At 37.6% G+C, this 21731-nt stretch overlaps 1 long non-coding RNA gene across 1 annotated transcript in view; it reads right to left on the reverse strand.

Moving 5' to 3' along the window:
- Positions 1–6299: 6299 nt before the first annotated feature.
- The window catches only part of LOC116532958, a 211728-nt gene continuing 196296 nt past the window's right edge, over positions 6300–21731 (reverse strand). The window contains exon 4 of the long non-coding RNA XR_004261013.1: positions 6300–7251. This is a non-coding gene — a long non-coding RNA (uncharacterized LOC116532958). The remainder of the gene's footprint in view (positions 7252–21731) is intronic.

The following is a 21731-nucleotide window of genomic DNA, read 5'->3' on the forward strand; positions in this document are numbered from 1 at the left end:
ATTGCACTAATACACCTTCTGTGGCTGAATAGCATTCAGCATGGTTCTAGCCAAGTCCACTTTAGGTGTGTGACCTCGTGCAGCTGTCTTTCCATCTCTAAGCTGGTTTCCTCTTCTGTAAAAATGAGATGACAATAGAATCTGACTCAAAGGATTGTCGTGAAGATCACATAAGGTAAAAATGTGCCAAGCTCTCAGCAGAATGTCTGGCAAACAGAGACCTTTAACAAATGTGAGCAGTGATGACAGTGATAATGATAATGATTTGGCTGCCCCAGAGTAGTAGAGTGGTTGAGAGTGAGAACCAATCACATGGCAACTAAAACTAAAAATATCCAATGTCTTGAATAGAATCTTTTTCTTGCATTTGGCAGCTTAGAAGTTCCAAACATTTCTATTCTGTCCCTTGCAGCTTCTCTATTCAGTGTTCTTGAGTTCCAGGCTCAGTGCTTTGGTGTTGAGCCTCCAGCTTCTGCTGTTGGGACTTGGGAGGTCCGAGTAGATGTGGCTATGGCTCATGGCACCTTCCCATATTATGAGAAGAATGAAGAGGAGGCCTAGGCCAGCTCATGAGGAATACATTTGTTTTTGGTTTCTGTCTTCCACAAGGTGTCATTTTCTGTATTTGAGAATAGTAGATTCCCAGGAGTGACAAAAACTAGGTTCTGAGAGAGTAGGTGGCTTGGCCAAGGCTGTTCCTTCATAATAGGATTGGAACTCCAGCCCCAGCTTGCCAACTCTCACTACAATGCTCTCTCCACTGTGGCATTTTTCACTGAGCTTGTTGCATAGTGAATGATGGGAAAAGAGCAAGGAGAGTTTGGTGTCCTTGAATCTATATCCTTCTTGATATGTTCTTGTCATCAATGAGTTCAAACAACTTCTGAGGTAAACTTTGCATAACATCCAAGATGATATTTTTCCTCTATGTATGCTAGAGGATCAGCCCCAGCCTTCTTCTCTGTATTCCCAAAGCACTATGCTTTTCTTTCTATGGAGCAGCAATGGGCTAAGATAGGTGGAATTCTCCTCCAGGGACTTTTGTGTTTGAACTCATACCTGGTTCCTCTCATCCCTTGTGGGTCAGAAATGAATCCATTCTAATAGCTCCTGACATCTGTAATCTCCAGGGCTTATAGGATTCTGTGTATGCAGTTGTCTAATTAGACTGAGACCTTTTTGTTGTTGAGACAGGATGCTCTCACTCTGTCGCCCAGGCTGGAGTGTGGTGGTGCAATCATGGCTCACTGCAACCTTGACCTCCCCAGGCTCAAACCATCCTCCCATCTCAGCCTCCTGAGTAGCTGGGACTACAGATGCATGCCACCATACTTGGCTAATTTTTGTATTTTTTGTAGAGACAGGATTTCACCATGTTTCTCAGGGTTTTCTTGAACTTAGGAGCTCAAGCAATCTTCCCGCCAGCCTCAGCCTTCCAAAGTGCTGGGAATACAGGCAGGAGCCACCACACTTGACCCTAGACTGAGACCTCTCTTAAAGGCAGGGGCTCAGCTTGGCGTAAATGGTCATTTTTAAATGGGGCTGACTGCACTTTAAATGCTTAGATGCTAAGTTGCCTAATCTTCAGGATTCCCAAGGAACACCAGGTGGCCCTGCTCACATATAGACACATACTTTCAAGAAGGTAATTATATACAGGGGTTGAAAAAAAATGTGAAACAATTAGTCAAAACTATTCTTTGGAACCAGTTCCAGATACTGCTTTGTAACTGCGAAATTTTCAAATGGTGAAATGTGGCTGGGTGCAGTGGCTCACACCTGTAATCCTAGTGCTTTGGGAGGCCAAGGTGGGCAGATCACAAGGTCAGGAGTTCAAGACCAGCCTGGCTAACATGGTCAAACCCTGTCTCTGCTAAAAATATAAAAAATTATTCAGGCGTGGTGGCAGGCACCTGTAATCCCAGATACTTGAGAGGCCGAGGCAGGAGAATTGCTTGAATCAGGGAGGTGGAGGTTTCAATGAGCTGAGACCACGCCACTGCACCCCAGCCTGGGCAACAGAGTGAGACACCATCTTAAAAAAAAAAAAAAAAAAAAAAAAGAAAAGAAAAAAGAAAAAATATGGTGAAACACATCATCATTCATACCTGACTGCTCTATCCCAGATGGATCGTTTATTCTGTGACCAATTCAGAGGTTCAGCAACTCAAGGTGATAGATTTAAATTCTAAACAAGCCATCAAACTACCTCTTCTCTGGCTATCAGACAGCAACTTGTGAAAATAATTTCATGTGATTTTAAGCAGACCAGGCCTGCAAATAAAGCAGCTGTTCTAAGGAAGTGGGTGCTGGGGTTATAGCAGTAAGCACTGAAGTGGGTGTCTAAATGCTCACAGTCAGAACACGTGTGCATGACTGGGCGGCTCTGCAGCTGTGAATGGTATAGCATGGCATGAATGGAATGTGTTGGAATGCAGAGGAATCCCAGGGTTCCTGTTGACCATTACAGGGGTGGAGGGTGACCAACTGTCCTGGTTGTTGGCACTGAAAGTTCTGTTTCCTGGGAAGCCCCCTCAGTCCTTGGCGAAACAAGACGGTTGGTCACTCACTCTGCATGGCTTCCAGAAGTCTCAGCTCACTCTGAGGGCAACCCGCCCTTCAGAGGTGGCTGAATTCTTCATGAGACACATTACAAAATGTGTCTCTGGAAAATGTGTTCCTGGAAAATAAGGGAAAATAAAGGAGCTCTGTCAACATTTAGATCTGAACTTTTTCTGCCTATGAAGTGCATGCTTGGTGTTTATAGATTTTATATGTTTTTCCATCTTCCAGATCTAGAGCTGGCAAGCAGGCGATATGGGAATCCTAAAGTGGGGCAGCCATGATGTTGGAGGTGGATCCTGCCTCAGCACTGCGGCCAGGCTTCCACAGGATCCTTTGAGGCTTCTGTCCTGAACTGCCAGAGTTCCAGCAGGAGGTGTTGGGCTAAGATCAGGTGTCAGAGTGGGAGTCTCACTGTGGTTCCATTTGCATTTCTCTGATGATCAGTACTGTTTAGCACCTTTTCATATGCCTGCTTGCAATTTCTATGTCTTCTTTTGAGAAATGTTCCTCAAATCTTTTGCCCATCTTTCGACTGGATTATATTTTCCTATAGAGTCATTTCAGTTCTTTATGCATTTTGGTTATTAATCCCTTGTCAGATGGGTAGTTTGTAAATATTTCCTCCCATTCTGTAAGTTGTCTTTTCATTTTGTCAATTGTATTCTTTGTTGTGCAGAAGCTTTTTAACTTGATGTCATCTCATTCGTCTACTTTTGCTTTGGTTTCCTGTGCTTGTGGAGTATTGCTCAAGATATTTTTGCCTAGATCAATATCCTAGAGATCTCCCCCAGTGTTTTATTGGAGTAGTTTCATAGTTTGAGGTCTTAGATTTAAGTTAACATATCTTTGAGGACAGAATGAATACTATATAGATATTTGCCATAACTATTATTGCTATTACTGTTGCAAATGGAAAGTTTAACAGACATATCTCCAAAATATACCTCTATTACTTCCTAGCTGTGCAGTCATGGGCAATTTAATTCACCTCTTGAAGGCTCAATTTCCTCATCTATAAAGTTTAATCTCATAGATTACTTATGAGAATTAATGAGATGACTAGCATAATTTCCAGCATAATGCCTGGCATCCTGCTTGCTCAACACACATTGATACTTTCCCATACACAGTAAGTTAACAGATTTGGTGCCAGAGCTATTTAGTCATGTTCACCAAATAATTATATATGAAGTACTACTGGTGATTATTGAAACTGGTCCTTGGACTGTCATTGTTCTTGGTTAAGGTGCAGCAGACATTAACTCTTATGCTTGAAGAAAACAGACATTCAGGTTCTTTGATATTTCAATGGCAAGGGATGCTGTAACAAATTTCTATGAACCTGGTTGCTACTGAGCAGATACAGTCTCACTTTATGACAAAGCATATTTTCATGAGAATCATGGAAATTGTTTACCAACTCCCAGAGTATTTGGTTACAACCACAACATTGTTTACCAGCTGTAAATGAAGGCTTTTGCCTGTCTGGAGCCAGCTCAGAACCATGCAGTATCTGCAGAAAAGCCAACAGGTCATGGAATTCTTTCTCCAGATGCTGCTTATCACTGCTTGCCTAGTCCCAAAAGATTTGTATTATGTCTTTTGTCCCTTCTATCCCTTGCTTGGATAGCATGCACTACCCTTTTCCATCCGATACCTTCTCTGGCTTGTGAAGGCCTTTCTATAGTCTTGCCTACCTCTCTCCCCCACAGGGCATGCTTCTACATAGCATTACATTCTCTATTTGCTCTTCTTGCCAGAATTTTTTGGAAGCAACTAGCCTTTGGTCTCGATATCTCAATCCCTGAGTGGGCAAATCATTAGATTCTTCCTGACTCAAAAGCAAAGTTCATGGCTGCAAGGAAAGGCCAATGTTATCCATGGGCAACCCTGAAGAAGAGCGAGCCCCATGCCAGCCACTGCATGGGAAAGGCCAACAGCAAAGTATCTTTACCTGACATACATACTCATTCTTTTCACTACCTTCCATTTTTATCAGAATGCCAGATTGATAATACATTCTAGACAATCGTTCTAAGCTACATTCTTGAATATTTAATAGAGTAGATAATGTACAGGTGGTATCATTTGTTACCTTTAACTGTTCATACTTCTGGTTATCTGATATTTGATATAAGCATAAAGCTGAATGAACAATGTGGCTGCTTTGTGAATATGAGGTTATGCATTCCTAACCTCACGGTTTGAACACCTATGATATGCCATGCCTGTGCCAAGCCCCATAACAGGTCAAATATGACACAACGTATTTGCATGACACATTATGAAGAGAGAGAACTACATCAGTGATGACAGGACTGCATAGTATGAGGTTGGTACAAAAGCAATCACGGTTTTTACTGTTACTTTCGATGGCAAAAACGATGACTACTTTTGTACCAACCTAGTAAGACTATGACACAGGCATGGCTAAGGAAAGCATCAAATGCCACTGGGAGGGTGGAGTAGGGATAGAACACGGAGGGGTGTTTGGAAGACAATCACACTAAGCTGACTGTTGGAACAATGGGTAGAAACCCGACAAATGAAGACAGGTCGGGTAGGGGGAGACCTGTGCTTCCTTCAGCCCTCAGTGTTTGCTGATTTTGTCACTGTAGGCAGTACTTTACCCCTGCTTTCTCTAAGCATTAGGGACTCTGAACTTTCACATAAGGAACAGAAATCCCTGTTTTTTACAGTACAATTAAAAATATGAAATCTCCCTACTTAGAAAGCAGTGACTTCTTGTTTGGGGTAATTTTCTCTACCCTGTATTCAGGGATGACCTATAATTTTAGTTTTTGGTTTGTTCCCCTCCAGCCCCTCATAATACTAGGTTGCAGCCTGAGTAGGTTACCCTGGATTTCTGAGTTACAAGACATACAATTTTTACATTGCCCCACATCCTCATCTTTGGCCCTTGTCAGGGAGTCTGTAATCATGGGAACAGGGGAAGTCAATTTTATGTGGGAAGAGTTTTCTGCTTAGAGAGCTCAGGCCTGTGTAAGTGCCAAGGGAAATAAATGGTTGGGCAATCAGGGAATGGTACTGAAGGTTCTGCATGCCAGGAGAATAAGGAGGAGAAGCAGGGTACATCATGAGGCAAATGAAACAGCCCTAAACATTAAACTTGACCTTCCTCGGGGTATTTTTGTGGAGTTCTGATTATGTTGCTATCTAAGTTGTTAGGGCCAACAGAGAATGAGGGTTTAGTATCTTCTGAGAGACAAGAATGCATTAGCAATACATCTGCATCTGCAGATGGACGCCAATCTAAATCACTACCTCTTTCCTAGGGAAGCACCTTAGTTTCTAGAAATATCTTCTAGGCCTGGTCCTGATTGGCTCTGCAGTTTCAGTGCTGCAGGTCAGGATGCTATGGGATGTACCTAGAACTTGAGGTGTGGGACACCCCTATCCCATGGGATTTAATTTTGCTCAAAGCCCTTTCCAAGGTTTTACTGGCTGTTTGTAATCAAACAGAATGACATAACCAACCATTTTCTGGCTTCGAGAACCTCACATAACCTCACTAGTAATTCATAACTGGGAGAGAATTTTGAGTCCAGCACTAGAATTTCATACAAGGGCCAATAAAAAAAAATGTTGCATTGCCCCTCACGGTTCATGCTTCAATAAAATCTAAAAGGAAAACCACAGACTGATTATTTAATATTGTCCCGGTACATGGTCTACTCCAAGGCAAAAAATAATTTATTCCATACACTGAGAAATAAGGTAAGACATGTTATAATTTTATCAGAATTTTGTAGGGGAGAAGATAATTTAAAGAAAAGTTCTTCTGGTCAAAGTCACCTTTTTTCCTTACATGTACTTTGAACTATGTAACTGATACCATTCTCATTCTTTTAAGCAACATAGGGAAGAAATAGTGGATTTAAAAATTTCCCTTTCGAAGAACAATCCAATCAAAAGAATATTAAACACTGAAATCACTTGGAATAATAAATGCAAAATGCTGTAAATGTAAGGTGGTATGATTATGCAAGAAAAAAATTTAAGAAGTTGCATCTTTCTGTAAGAAATTTTCAAAAGATGTTTCAAAAGCAGAATTATAATTTTCAGTGTTAGGGAGTAGTGAAACTGACATGTCATGCCTCCAGAACCTATTCTTGTTTTTTGCTTCTGTCAAAACAGATTTTGTCATTGAGACTGAATTAAAATTTTATACCCTCCTCTAATTATCTATTCATTTATTTAAAGAGGAGTCAGGAGGCTAGCTGAACATTAAAAGCTGAGTGTGACCTCCAAAAGATGAGTAAGGAAATAAAATGGGAGCACTTTGAATTGTGGCAGAAATATGTTGACTGGGGAAATTTAAGCCGCTGTTGCTCAGATGTTGAAAACACCAAGCCCTTATCTTTTATGGTTGGTGCCATGGTTTCTCAAACACAGTCTTATGGATCTGGGAGAGCAGAACTCTTAGTGGAAGTTGTTTCTTTCCTTGCCGTTAATTCAGAACTCTTGGGCATAAACTACTCTTCTTCTTGGCTGATGACCTCATGCAATTACAAGGACTTGAGAATGATAGAGCTGTGGCATCTGTCAACCCACTGATTGCCAGAGTTCATGTGACTAATATGGCTGGCTAGATGTCCTCTTCCTCAATCACATACTGATGAATACTCCTGAAATTCTGTGCCTGGTCAAAGAGAATGATGTTCCCTAGTAGAGAAGAACCGCTTTTCAAATCAAAAGCAAGCTATCACAGCACTCACCTACAAGAAACTTTGTACCAGTTAAACTATTACTGGCAAATTTAAGCAGAAAATGGGGATTATTATAAGGATATTAGGCATACTTTTAGAAGAAAATGTAAAAAAAAAAAAAATTATGACCTTGGTAATGGTGAGGACACATTGGTTACACAAGATGAAAAGCACTAACTATGCTAGAAGATTGATAAATATGACATTAAAATATAATTAAAATATATGTACCAAAAGACACTGGAGACAAAGTCAAAGCAACCATAAACCTAGGAAAAATATTTGCAAAACAAGTACATTTTTTATCTCATGCATTATAATTTCACCTCTAGAATTTCAATAAGGATATTTTTATGTCTTCCATATTTGTAATGTTTCATCTTTCCTCTAGCTTTTTGGACATATGGAATATAGTTATAATAATTTTAAGTGCTTATCTGATAACAAATATCTGTACCAGTCTGAGTCATTTCAATTGCTGATTTTTATTCTTGTTGAGGGCTATTACATTTTCCTGATAAGCTTTGATTGGGATGGCAGACATTGCAAATTTTACTTTGTTAGGCATTGAATACTTCTATATTCTTGTTAAAAATAGTTTGATTGCTTGGGGCATTACTTTTAATATTTTTAGGTTGATCATAACATTTATTCTAGGGATTACTAAATTCATTGCTGAGGTATGTGTTTTCTGACTACCAAATTTCCTCTGAATTATGTTTTGCAGTTTGGCTGTGGGAATGAGTCAAGAAACAACGCTACATGATCAGGGGTTTCTGAGCAAAGTTGCTGACACCTGGATTAAGGATTTTTGAAGGGCAAATGGCTTGGGAGTTGTAGATAAAGACCTCTGGAGAGGTTTAGAAATAACTCTCCTGGGTGGAGGTTGTTATGAGCTGAAATCGTGCCACTGCACTCCAGCAGGGCAACAGGGTGTGACTCCATCTTGGAAAAAAGTTAACTCCTCTGGAACTATTTACTTATATTCCAAAGGGTCATTGGCTTAGGAACCTTTACCTTTTTCCCCCCAAAAATACTTTTGTTTATATTAAAAGCAGCCTCTTTCCCTTTCTCTGGAAGGAGGAGTGGCAGATGTGTCAGCTGCCCTATAAAAGCTGTGAGAGTCATAATTTCAGGATTGCTCCCCTGCTGTAAACAAAGAACCAAAACACAGCAACCAAAAAATAAACAAACCCAGGTACACAAATGGTTTTGGTCCTCAGTGCACTGCCTTTTAGGGGACTGGAGCTTGAAGGGCTGATACAAGTTGTCCTCTGATGAATTTTAAGTTTGTCTCTGACCCAGAAACCTCATGTTGCAGTCAGGATAAAAAAATATATACAGATATGAAAATCTTCCAGGCACTAAGTTTTCCAGCCCTGTTTGAATTTTGAGTATGTTTCTTCTAATTATTTGGCCTGACTCTTTCCCCAGCCTTGGGTCATTTTATCTTAAGTATGTGCTGGGCGGTACTTTGCTACATCTCTGCAAATCTTGAGTTTGCTATGTGTTATATTTCTCCCCTCTGGTATTCTGTCCTGTGAATTCTGGCTGCTTAGAGTCTCCCTGGACCCTTAACTTTGTTTCCTCAACTTAGGGAGCACATGAGGCTTTGCCTGTATTTTCCCTTACTGTGCTGCAACCCGAGGATTCTCTCAGAAGGCAGCAAACTAGGGCTTCACAGGATTTGTCTTTTTCCTGTTGCTCTGGGATCATTGTTTTTATTGGTTGATGTCCAAGGTCTTGAAAATTGTGGTTTCATATATTTGGTCCAGTGTTTTAGTTGTTATAGAGGGAAAGTGAACTCAGCACTCTATCTTAAAGTAGAAGTCATATCGCAGCATTTTTAATAGAAAAAACTGTAAAAACACCCACTGCCCATATCAAGAGAAGTTTTTGATAAGCATACAGTGAGTGTTACAAAATACAGTAGTGAACATTAATGAAACATCTCACACACAAAATATTGAGCTCCTGAGACATGTATACAACTGTCTCCTCTCAGTAAAAGTAAAGCTTGGCACTTATTTATATATACACACACACACACATACACAATGAATATATATTACAAGCTTGTTCAAAATGGTCACATATATAATTGTTGGTGGGACGATGAGAAAAGTTGCTGAAACTGACTTCCGTGAGTAATCTGATGGAAATATTTAAGTGATGAAGGCAATTAATAGGCATACACACATGTACCTTTAACAAAACGTCCTGAGGATGGATTTAGAGAAATTGTAATAAACAAATAGTATACAAAAATATGAGAAACTGGGTAATGAATAGGTAATTTTTTGGTTACTTCTGAAATATGGAAGTGTAACAGTTTTTTTCCTGTGTTGAATGGACAAATAGTGTCCTGTCAGGGATCTTTGTTTAATTTGGTCAGTAGAGAATTAACATGTTCTATACAGAGATTTTATGTATATACACACATTTTCCCATAGAGACAAGATGTCCCTCTCACTCAGGCTGGAATGCAGTGGCATGATCATAGCTCACTGTAGCCTTGAAATCCGAGGCTCAAGCAATCTTCCCACCTCAGCTTCCCAAGTAGCTGGGATTACTGCCTTGTATCACCGCATCTGGATAAAAATTCAAGTATTTTTAATTTTGTAGAGACAAGAGTCTCACTATTTTGCTCAGGCTGGTCTTGAACTCCTAGGCTCAAGCAGTCCACCTGCCTTGGCCTCCCAAACTGCTAGGATTACAGTGTGAGTCACTGTGTCCAGCCTAGATTTTTTTTTTTAAAGATTAAAGGAAATTTAAAAATTACTACAAAAAGTAAAACTATTTTATCCCACATAATTAAAAATATTTTATTAATTGCAGACCATAAAATCCACTCTGAGTTTCAGCAGAAAGGAATTTTTCAAAGGGTAATAGAGCAGCACATAGAATCTCAGGGAGGGCAGAGAACCAGGCTTGGTTGCATGTAGCCAGGACCAGTGGAGCTAGATGGCATTACCAACCTCACCATGGAGCTGTTGTAACAAAAGCACCACCATTGTTGCCACACATCACCCAGGATCTATATTGCTAGGGGTTGGAAGCTGAAACTCTGCTACAATGTCTCAAAAATCAGATGCTTTCACCATCAAGCTTATCAGGAGTTTCCACAGGCAGACCACCATCTTACGATGCTTACTTTCTACTGCAATTGTACACAAGAGTCTCTGCTTGGCAGAACCTAAGCCATAGGAGGAACTCCAGCTGCAAGAAATGTGATTCCTTCATTTTCATTCCTTGACAAGCTAGAAAGGGATGATAGAGCATGAAGCAATCAACAATGTCTTCTCTGGTCCCTTTGACCACCACTCCCAAACACTTTCTTCCGTAACCCTTTGCATTACTTACTTCTGGGGGTAGAGAGGCAAACATTTAAAAAAAAATTATAAATTTATCTACATTATATTTTCCTTACATGGTTCGACATATTTTTCTTTTTCATGTATTTAAGATCTGTTCTCCTCACATATTGCTAACTGGTACCCTCCATCTGAATATAGGCCATTTTACTTTTAAAAATGTATTTTTATTTGATTTTTATTCACTTTTGATGGACATTCAGTTTGTCTTTATTTTTTAATGTTATAAAGTCTGATAAAATTAATATTACTATGCTTATTTCCTTGGGACTATTTATGTAAATTACTCTAGGCCAGAGTTTCCCCAAATTCTCTGAATCACCTGGAGGCTCTTATAATACAGATGCAATTTCCTAGGTTTCCTCATACCACTCAAGGGCCAAACAGAAAACTTGGAACACTCAAAAAAAAACTGAAGCAGGTTTAATTACAAAGGGACTATTGACAAAAACATCAGTATAGATCCCAGGATGAGAAAACTTTTGCTGTAAAGGACCAGATCATAAACATTTCAGGATTTGTGGGCCACATAACAGTTTGTTGCATATTCTTCATCACAGCTCTTTAAAAAAGTGAGAGCTGTTCTGAGCTAAAGAACTACAAAAACAGGCTAGTGGTTTGCTGACCCCTGGCTTTGATGAGACAAGGAATAGTACAGTCATCTGGAGCTAGTAGCAACTAAGGTTTTATTACCCAGACCTGAAAGAAAGACATAGGTTACTGGAACCAGAAAGGAAAAAGGATGTCCTGTAGAGTTTCATGCCTTGAGGGAACCATGAAAGAGCCCTTCTGTGGAGAGCTTCGAGGGAGGAGTTAAACGCCACTGTCTGCATTCCTACCATGGCTCTTCATTGGCTAAACCAACTCTGAAGCTAGAAGAAATGGAGCCCTGCTGTTGCAATATAGTGCAGCCTTCTGTCACGCAGAGGAGAGGGCAAGGTGGAGAGTAAGTTTGGAGGAATGATCAGAAGGTCTACTAAGAGACATCCATTGGAGATTCTGAGACAGGAATGGCTGGGCTGAAACCTCGGAGTTCCTGCTTTTAACAGTAAACTAAATGATGTTTAGTTGAAAACTGAACTGTTGAAAAACACTGTTCAAGAGTAAATAGCTAGAAGTTAAAACTGCTTGATCATAGTGAGTTATTTTAAAGCTAAATTATTTTGCATCATGACCATATCAATTCAATCCACAACTTGCCATATAGAAAAACAACTGATGTCCTCCTCAATCTCACCAAATACTTAGAAAATTTTGAAAAGTTCAACAATTCCAACTTAGTAAAACATGAAATATTTTTGGTTGTAGTACTATTGGTAATATTTATCTGATTTCCAAGATAAACATATTTTCATCTATTTGTCATTTCAATATCCCTTTTTAAATGTTTAACGATCTTTATTCATTTTCTATTGTTTTTCTTTTTCTTATTAATTGGCCAGGATTTTTTATATGTTCAGGATACAACCTTATGTCTAATATATGTTGCAAATACCTTTTCCTAGTCTGTGGCTTATTTTTTTTTGCCATGAGATTTGAAAATTTTTACGTAGTAAAAATTTTATTTGAATTTGTGCTTTGTATTATTTGACTTTTCCTATTAAAAGTTCATTAATGTATGTTCTTTCTTCTAGCAATTTTGTAGATTTTTTTATACTTATAATAGTTGGAATTTGAATTTTTTCTCCAAACATATCAAAATGTCTATAAAATTATACTGAATTACACTGCGTATGTCTTGGATTTAGAATTCATTTTAAAAAATTAGTTTTTTTTTTTAGGGTCAACATGAAAAAATTGTTAGTAGATATTTGAAAACGTTAATACAGAGAATTTTGAAAGAAAGGAGACTTCAGCTTTGGCAATCTTTGGTTAAAATAGAGTATTACACAAGTGGTAAGAAAGTAAAAACTACTAGTCCAATTAATATTAACAATTTAAAAATATTTCTCAATGTAACATTATTACCATTTATTCTAAGAATAATCCGATTTAAAATACGTTAAAGTTTAGCCATTTGGCTAATAACTAACCTGTTATTTCTGTTAGAAGTAATGGCAAGGGGGTGCTTTTAAGAGATGGAAAATAATATTTTTAAAATCTTGTTCAAAAGGTGGCCTGAGTACATACATCTACCTCAAATATCCCCAAATTTCTTCTGAAACAAGAGAAATTGAAAATATGGATTGAGTGTGGTGACTCATACCCAGTACTTTGGGAGGCCAAGGCAGGAGGATTGCTTGAGCTCATTCGTATAAGATCAGCCTTGGCAACATGATGAAACCCTGTTTCTACAAAAAAAACAAACAAAAAAACCCCAAAAATTAGCTGGGCATGGTGGCGAGCACCTGTGGTCCCAGCTACTTGGGAAGCTGGGGTGGGAGGATTGCTTAAGCCCAGGAGATGGAGTGGTGGAGGGTGCAGTGAGCCATGAATATGCCACTGTATGTACTTCAGCCTGGTGGGTGACAGAGTAAGACCTTGTCTCAAGAAGAAAAAAATATATATATGTGATAATGAGGGTCTGGAATACAGAAAGACAACTGGCAGCCAGAAAATTTTGAGGAAATCATGGAAATATATAAAATACATATAATCAGATTAATACGATTAAAAAGCAAAAAAGATCAGAGGATGCCTACTTTCCCTTAGAGGCTTAGACACTTATTCCCTGAGGTGCACCCATAAAGAATGCTCCAAGCTTACGTCAGAGAAGTGCCAGTGATTAGAGACCTTACAGTCTGAAGGGCGAGACTTATGGGTCTCTAATTACTGGCACTTTGCACCTTGATATGGTTCGTATCAAGGCCTTTCACCTACCCTCTAACTCCTACCTCCCAGCAGAGGCCTCTAGGGCACGGCCTTATTTTAACTTAACTAAGCAAAAAGTTAAAGTTCCAGGCTTATTCTCTACAAAATTGGTTAGTCAGCCTGAGGATTATTTCTAGAGTAGATATTATGGCCTGAGAGAAAACCACAAAAACTTGAGGTAATTCAGGGCGTAAATATCAGAAATTATTTTAAAAGCCAATTTTTTTTAATGAAATTTTAAATTTTTCTACTAGAGAGTAAAATGCTCCTTGCATTGGCAGTTTTGGGATCCACAATCTGTTTTCTCCACGCCTGTTGATATGCCCTGCTACTTACAGTTCACAATGAGCCAATCATTCATTTAACAAACATGACTTGAGTGACTGTCAGGCATAGAGCAGGAAATGAGATGGACATGTCCCTGCCCCCATTGTGCTTATATTTTTGGAGGTGAAAGGCACATAATCAAGCCAGTATATAAAATAGATATTCAAATTCCGAGAACTACAAAGAAGAAAATAATAAAAAATGTGTGAGGTAGTAGGGGGCTACTTCAAATTGGACATCAGAGCAGGCCTTTCTGAGGTGACAAGTGAACTAAAATCTGCAGCAGGAAAAGCAATCACTTATGAGAAAAGCAGGCTGACAGAGCATCCTAGACAGTGGGAGAGGACAGAGCTAACCAGCCCTCCTGTTTTAAGGGTTGCTGATAATTGATTTCAGAACTTTGCACTGAAACATAAGGAAGCATTTATATAGTTTTGTGTATATGTACGTTTTTGCCACAAAATTACAAAAATGAAAAGAAAGATCTAGATGAGAAAGGAAATAGTTTCTAGTGGACTTCTGTTTGCCAGCTTTTCTTTCTGCCCCCTTTTGCTTTTCCCTTTGGGAAACTCTCACTCTCTCAACTCATTTGTTCATGGTAGAATTGTTGACCATAGTGTCTTCCACCCCTGTGAAGAAGTGAATATAAGGCCCAAATGAATGCTTTCTCTAGGAGTTTGAATCTTAAGTGGAGTGACTTAAGGAGAAAAGTGTTTGGGGTTGTGTCATTTTGAAGGTAGCTCTCTAAATAGACTACACGTTGCTTTCTGTTCTGTCTTCTCCACTCACCTGCCCCCAGCTGCCTGGTACTTTTCTTTCAGAGGAAATTCTGTTTTCAATTCTGTGTGTCACTCAAAATCATTCCAGTGAATTCTTTCTCCTCATCAGCTAAAGTTAGCCAGAGTTGCTCTCTGTTCTTCACAACCAAATTACGCTAACTTGACAGAAAACCAGTGCAGGCACCCATAGTAATCAACCTAGCTCTTCAATCATAAAATGAACTGACAACCAAAGATCACACATTTGGAGAAAACAGCAGAAAAGATAATAACCAAGATGAATAGAAAAAACTGACCTAACAGAAGCATAAAGGACAAAGTTATGATTATCAACCCTAAAGATTATAAACCTTGACCAAGAAAAATATATAATGTATAAAAATGAGGCTAGAGAGATGGAAACAGTTGAGAAAATGTGTTCAGTTTCTCATATTTCACAGTGAGAAGCCAACAAACTCCTTAATAATTCAAGCCAGAGTGCTGTAAATATTATTTAAACTTGTAACAGTCAACACACACACACACACACACACACACACACACACACACAGAACTAGGACACACTTAAAGAAACTACTTCAGGATTTGGAGATTAACAAAAATATTAAATTTTAGATTATTCTGTGTGGTTTGAGGTTTTTAAACTTCATCTGGTATTAATCAAAAATTAAACCCACTTTAAGTAAAAAATAATTCGTATTATACAAGTGATGCATATTATTAGTTAACACTTACGTTTAATTTTTAAATAAGAAACTATATCCATTTATGCTGGGGTATTTAGGAGCCTCCAAATCTCATTATTGACCAATGACTCTCCCTCAAGCGTCTACAATATGAAGTGTGTAAACAGGAGGAAAAGCAAGAGAAACAGAAGGCAAAGAAACACTTTAGTCCTAGCTATGTCTTATTTGACAACCCAGTGCTCAATACTGTGAACTAGTTATCTGGGCTGTGACACACCTGGCAGGGACTTTATTCCTTAACCTGAGAGTCAGTTAAGCAGGCTGTGAAGTAGGTTCAGTCTGTTTTCCCCATTTATCCCAGAATCAGATGATGTACACTAATGGAAGAGAAGTCCAATCAGAGAATTTGAAGTCTCAGAGACAGAGCCCAAGAGAGGAATTTTCTCTCCTGTCAAAATGATGCAGAGAAGGAAATACCTCAATTCAGAGACACTGAACTACCTGTACTTCCATGCTGAAGGAGCCCCAAGCTCTTCCCATTTTAGTCACATGGAAGTAAACGGAGAGAGATGGGCAAGAAAAATTCCTTCCACATATGCTGACCTTTTAACCCAAAGGTTCTCAGCCTGGCAATACATTGAAATCACCTGGGCAACTTTAAGACTTCTAAAACCTGGGCTGCATCCCCAGAAATTGATTTAATTGCTCTCAGTACACTTTGGACAGTGGGCATTTTAAAATTTCCCCAGGTGGGTTATGGGCAAACAATTCTGAAATGACTTTCTGTATACTGGAGTAAAAAGATCAGTACATGGGCAATGAATGGTGGGAGTCAGGTTTCTCATTGTCAGGGACGAGGAAGTTACAGATCAGCAGGAAGGGAAGGCTAGAACGAACCTTGTAGGCTGGATTAGAGTTTGAGACACCACTATGAACTCCTGTTTATACACACACAAACTCAAATACACAGAAACAATTAGATATGTGTGTGTATACAGGTTAATATACAAATATATATTAACTAGCTCTGTGCTATGAGCAATGACACTTCAACAGCCATGAGCATTCCCAGTTCCCAAATCTTGGTTTCTACTTGTCATTTCCCAATAAAAAGAACCAAGTTTCTTTGGAGAAATGGCCGATTCTAGTGCCAGGGCATGAAAAATACAAGATAAACCTGGAGCATCTTGTGCTACCAGAAATTAACGCAGTGTTCAAAAAATAAAAGAATGGGATTATGTCAAAGGGACACAGGATGCTTGAAAGAACTCCTAATGGCCAAAGCTGGAAATATTTGAGCAATAAAATAAATGTGGTACTGTATTAGAACTCAAAGTAAATATGAATACATGAGTCCATACTGATATAACTGAATAGGGAGAGAGAAACATTGTTCATGGAATAATCCCAAATAATTTTTTTCCATTTATTTTATTGCATTTTAGGTTTTGGGATACATGTGAAGAACATGCAAGACTGTTGTATGTATTTCTCTTTCCAGGAGATGGAACTTAATTCTTTCCTCATCTTCCTGAAGGTGGGCTAGATTTTGTCATTTCTTTCCAAAGAATAAAGTAGGAAGAAGGGGAAAATATAATAGTAACTTATGGTATATAAATCTGGAAAACATGACTTTTAACAAAGTGATGAAGGTTGAAGGTTAATATCACCTGTGATGCCATGTGGTCATCATGGATCCCTTGATGTTATGTGATGAGAAAGGCACTTCACCTTTGTGATACTATTCCTATAAACCCACAATCCCATTGTAATTATGAGAAAAACAGGTAAATCCAAGTGGAAGAACATTCTATAAAATACCTGTATTTCTCAAAGCTGTCAAGAAAAGCATAGAAAGACTGATAACATGTTACAGACAAGTGGAGACTGAAAGACATAAGGTCTAAAATGCAGTGTGGTACTCTGGACTGCATCCTTGAACAGAAAGAGTATAATAGAAAAACTGGGGAAATCTGCAGAAAGTTTGGATTATAGTTAATTGTAATGTACCATTGCTGGTTTCTTAGTTCTGGCAAATACACCACAATAAAATAAGGTGATAACATGAGGGAAAACAGCGTGAGGGATATATGGGAAATCTGCATTATTTCTGCTGCAACTTTTCTATATGTCTACAATTACTCCAATTTAAACAAAAAACAAAACAAGTGATCAAGTATTGGCCAAGAATTCCCAGGACAGAAGTAGCTAAATGATCTAAATAAATCTTTCATAATATGTGAAGAAACTTCCAGGTGATTCTAATTACAACCAAATTTGAGAATCACTTTTTAAAATCCTTTGAAATCTTTGTTTCTAGAACATGTGACCAAGTAGCAGTCTTTGATTTTTGACCAAAGGTCTTCCCTCCTGTTGAGGTAGAGAACAGGAAGCTTGAAAGCAAGGTTTTTAAACTACTTACCACAGAGGCCAGAGATCTGTATCAGGGTTGTGGGGAAATAGAAAACTGTGGATATTTAATTGTTCTTAATTTTCACTAAACAGCTTTTTCAGGCATGTTTAGGAAAACACAGAAGAACTCAGATTTAAATTTGCACTGTCTTGTAGTGGGACACAGTGTTAATAGCTAGGCGATGCTCATGTCAGCAATTTAAGTAGATTCTAGGTAACGATAATCCAAGTAAACATGCCTAGCACGTCCCTGGTCAATGTTTCCTTGTCTTGGCAATGTAGGCATTCAGTTCTTTTGCCTCCTTTAATTTTACTTACTTTTTTGTACTTATCTTTTTTCCTTTTATTTCTAGTTGCCACATAATCATTGCACATATTTATGGGATACAGAATGACATTTTGATACAAGAATCTGGTATTTAATGATCAAATCAGGGTAATTAGCATACCCATGGCCTCAAACATTTATTATTTGTATTGGGAATATTCCAAATTCTTTCTTCTAGCTTTTGGCAAGATTGCAATAAGTTACTGATAATTATATTCACCTGCCAGTGCTACAGAACACTAGATCTTGTTCCTCCTCTTAGCTGTAACTTTGTGTTTGTTCATCTCTCCCTATGTTTCCCCCTCCTTTTTCCAGCCTCTAATAGTCTCTACTTCGAGGAGCTTAACTTTATTTTAGCTCTCACATGTGAATGAACATGTATTTGTCTTTCTCGGCCTGATTTCACTTAACATAAGGCTCTCCAGGATCATCCATGTTGCCATGAATAACAGGATATTATTTTTTTATGTCTGAATAGTATTTCAACCACATTTTCTTTGTTCATCCATTTGATGGACATTTGATTCCATATATGGCTATTATGAGTAGTACCATGACAAACATGGATGCACAGATATCTGTTAAATATACTGACTCCCTTTCTTTTGGATAAATGTCTAGTAGTAGGATTGATGGATCTTAGGTATTTCTAGTCTTTTGAGAAGCTGCCATACAGTTGAACTCTGTACACAGTCTATGGATTCCTTTTTCTCTACATCCTTGCCGCCATTTGTTATTTTTTGTGTAATAAGAGTAATTCTAACCAGGGTGAGATAATATCTCATTGTGGTTTTTATTTGTATTTCACTGATGATTAGTGATGAATATTTTTTCCATATACTTGTTGGTCATTTGTATGTCTTCCTTTATGAAATGTCTATTGAGATCTTTTGATTTTTAAGTCAGATTATTAGGTTTTGCTATTGTTTAGTCTTCTCTTGGGCATATAGTTTGAATGTATTTTCACCTGTTCTACATTTTTTCACTTTGTTGATTATTTTCTTTGCTGTGCAGACTTTGTTTCATGTGGTCCCATTTGTCTATTTTTGTTTTGGTTCTCTGTGCTCTTATAGTCTAATCCATAAAATCTTTACTTAGATCAATGTTCTAAAGCATTTCCTGTTTTCTTTTAGCAGTTTTGTAGTTTTTTGAGCCATACATTAAAAAATCCATTTTGAGCTGATTTTTGCATGTGGCGAGAGATAGGGGTCTAGTTAGTTTCATTCTTCTGTGTATCAATTTCCATTTCCCCAGTACCATTTATTGAAGAAAGTGGCCTTTTCCCAATCAATTTTCTTGTTTTCTTTATCAAAAATCAGTTAGCTGTAAATACACGAGTTTATTTCTAGGTTCTGTATTCGGTTTCATTGGTCTATGTATTTGTTTTTATACCAATAACATGCTATTTTGTTTACTATAGCTTTGTAGCATATTTCAAAGTAAGGTCGTGTGATGCCTCCAGCTTTGTTTTTATGCTCAGATTGTTTTGGCTATTCCGGGTATTTTGCGGTTCCATATAAAATTTAGAATTTTTTCTATTTATGTGAAAACTGTCATTGGTATTTTGATACCAGTCCCTAACAATTCCTAGCAAATCTGTAAACTACTCTGGGAAGTATTCATATTTGGACAATATTTACTCTTGTAATCCATGAGCATGAGTTGACTTTCCAGTTTTTGTGTCTTCTTCTATTAATCAGTGTTTTATATTTCTCATTAGAGATCTTTTATCTCCTTGGTTATATTTATCAGTATTTTTCATAGCTATTATAAATGAGATTGCTTTCTTGACTTCTTTTTCAGCTAGTTTGATTGGCATGCAGAAATGCTACTGATTTTTGTATATTGATTTTGTATCCTGCAACTTACTTTACTGAATTTATTAGTTCTAAGAGATAGTGGGGAAGTCTTTATGTTTTTCTGTATATAAATCCTGTTATCTGCCAAGAGGAACAATTTGACTTTATTTCCAATCTGATTGCTCTTTCTTTCTCTTGCCGAATTCCTCTGGCTAGGACTTTTAGTACCATGCTGAATAGTAGTGGAAAGTAGATGTTGTCTTGTTCCAGTTTTTGTTCAGTACAATGGTAGCTGAGGGTTTGTCATATGTAGCTTTCATTGTGTTGTAGTTTGTTTCTTCTATACATAATTTGTTGAGAGTTTTTATCATAAAGGGATGTTAAATTTTATCAAATGCTTTTTCTGCATCAATTGAGAAGCATAGGCTTTTTATCCTTCATCCTGTTTATTAGTTTGCATATGTTGAAACATTCTTGCATCCCTAGGATAAATCCCACCTGATTATGATGTATAATCTTTTTGATGTGCTATTGGATTCAGTTTGCTAGTACTGTGTTGACTTTTGCATCTATGTTAATCAGGGATACTGGCCAGTACCATTCTTTACTTGCATCCCTACCTGGTTTTGGTTTCCGGGTAAAACTGACCTCATAGAAAGAATTAAGACAAATTTTCTTCTCTTCAATTTTTTGCAAGAGTTTAAGATTTGGTGTTAGTTCTTCTCAAAATGTTTGGTAGAATTCAGCAGTAAATTATTCAGTCCTTGGCTTTTTCTCGTTGGGAGACCATCTACTATTGATTCAGAATTGTTATTATTGGTCTGTTCAGGTTTTCCATTTCTTCTTGATTTCATCTTGGTAGGTTATACGTGTCCAGTAATTATCTGTTTCTTCTAGGTTTTCAAATATATTGGCATATAATGGTCATACAATAGAGACATAATAGACAAGTAATATCATTCATAATAGTCTCTAATGATCCTTTGTATTTCTGTGATATCAGTTGTAATATCTATTTCTGATTTTATTTGGATTATCTCGTTTTTTCTAGTCTCGCTGATGGTTTGTTAACTTTTCAAAAAACCAACTTCTTATTTCATTGATCTTTCTATTGCTTTTTTGATTCTATTTTATTTAGTTCTGGCCTGCTCTTTATTACTTTCTTTCTTCTACTAATTTTGGATTTAGTATTTTCCTTTTCTCATTCCATGAGGTGCCTAAGTAGGTTGTTTATATTTGAAATCTTTCTACTTTTATGATGTGAGCATTTATTGCTATAAACTTTCCCCTTGGTGCTGTTTTTGTTGTATCCCATTGGTTTGGGTATGTTGTATTTTTATTTGTTTCAGGAAATATTTTCATTTCCTTATTTCTTCATAGGCCGATTGGTGATTCAAGAACATGTTGTTTAATTCCCATGTATTTGTACCATTTCCAGAGTTCCTCGTTATTGATTTCTAGTTTTACTCAATTGTGGTCTAAGATACTTGGCATGATTTTAAAACTTTGTTCAGACTTTGTCACTTAACATATCGTTTTTATCCTGAATAATGTTCCATGTGCCAATGAGAAAAATGTGCATTTTCTAGCTGCTGGATGAAATGTTCTGTAAATGTCTGTTAGATCCATTTGGTCTATAGTACAGTTTGAGTCTTAGGTTTATTGATTGGCTATCTGTCCAATTCTTAAAGTGGGATGTTGAAGCCTTCAACTAATATTGTATTGACATCTATCCCTCTCTTCAGCCCTAATATTTACTAGACTGCTACTCTGATGTGGGGTTTATGTACAATTGTTATATCCTCTTGCTAAATGAATCCCTTTAGCACTATATAACTTGCCTCTTTTTATGTTTTTTTGAATTAATTTCTACTCATCTAATATTAGTATGGCTATTCCTGCACGGTTTTTGTTTTCATC

This window comes from Sapajus apella, unplaced genomic scaffold (genome assembly GCF_009761245.1).
Source record: "Sapajus apella isolate SASKATOON/1434 unplaced genomic scaffold, GSC_monkey_1.0 scaffold78, whole genome shotgun sequence".
Lineage (NCBI taxonomy): Eukaryota > Metazoa > Chordata > Mammalia > Primates > Cebidae > Sapajus > Sapajus apella.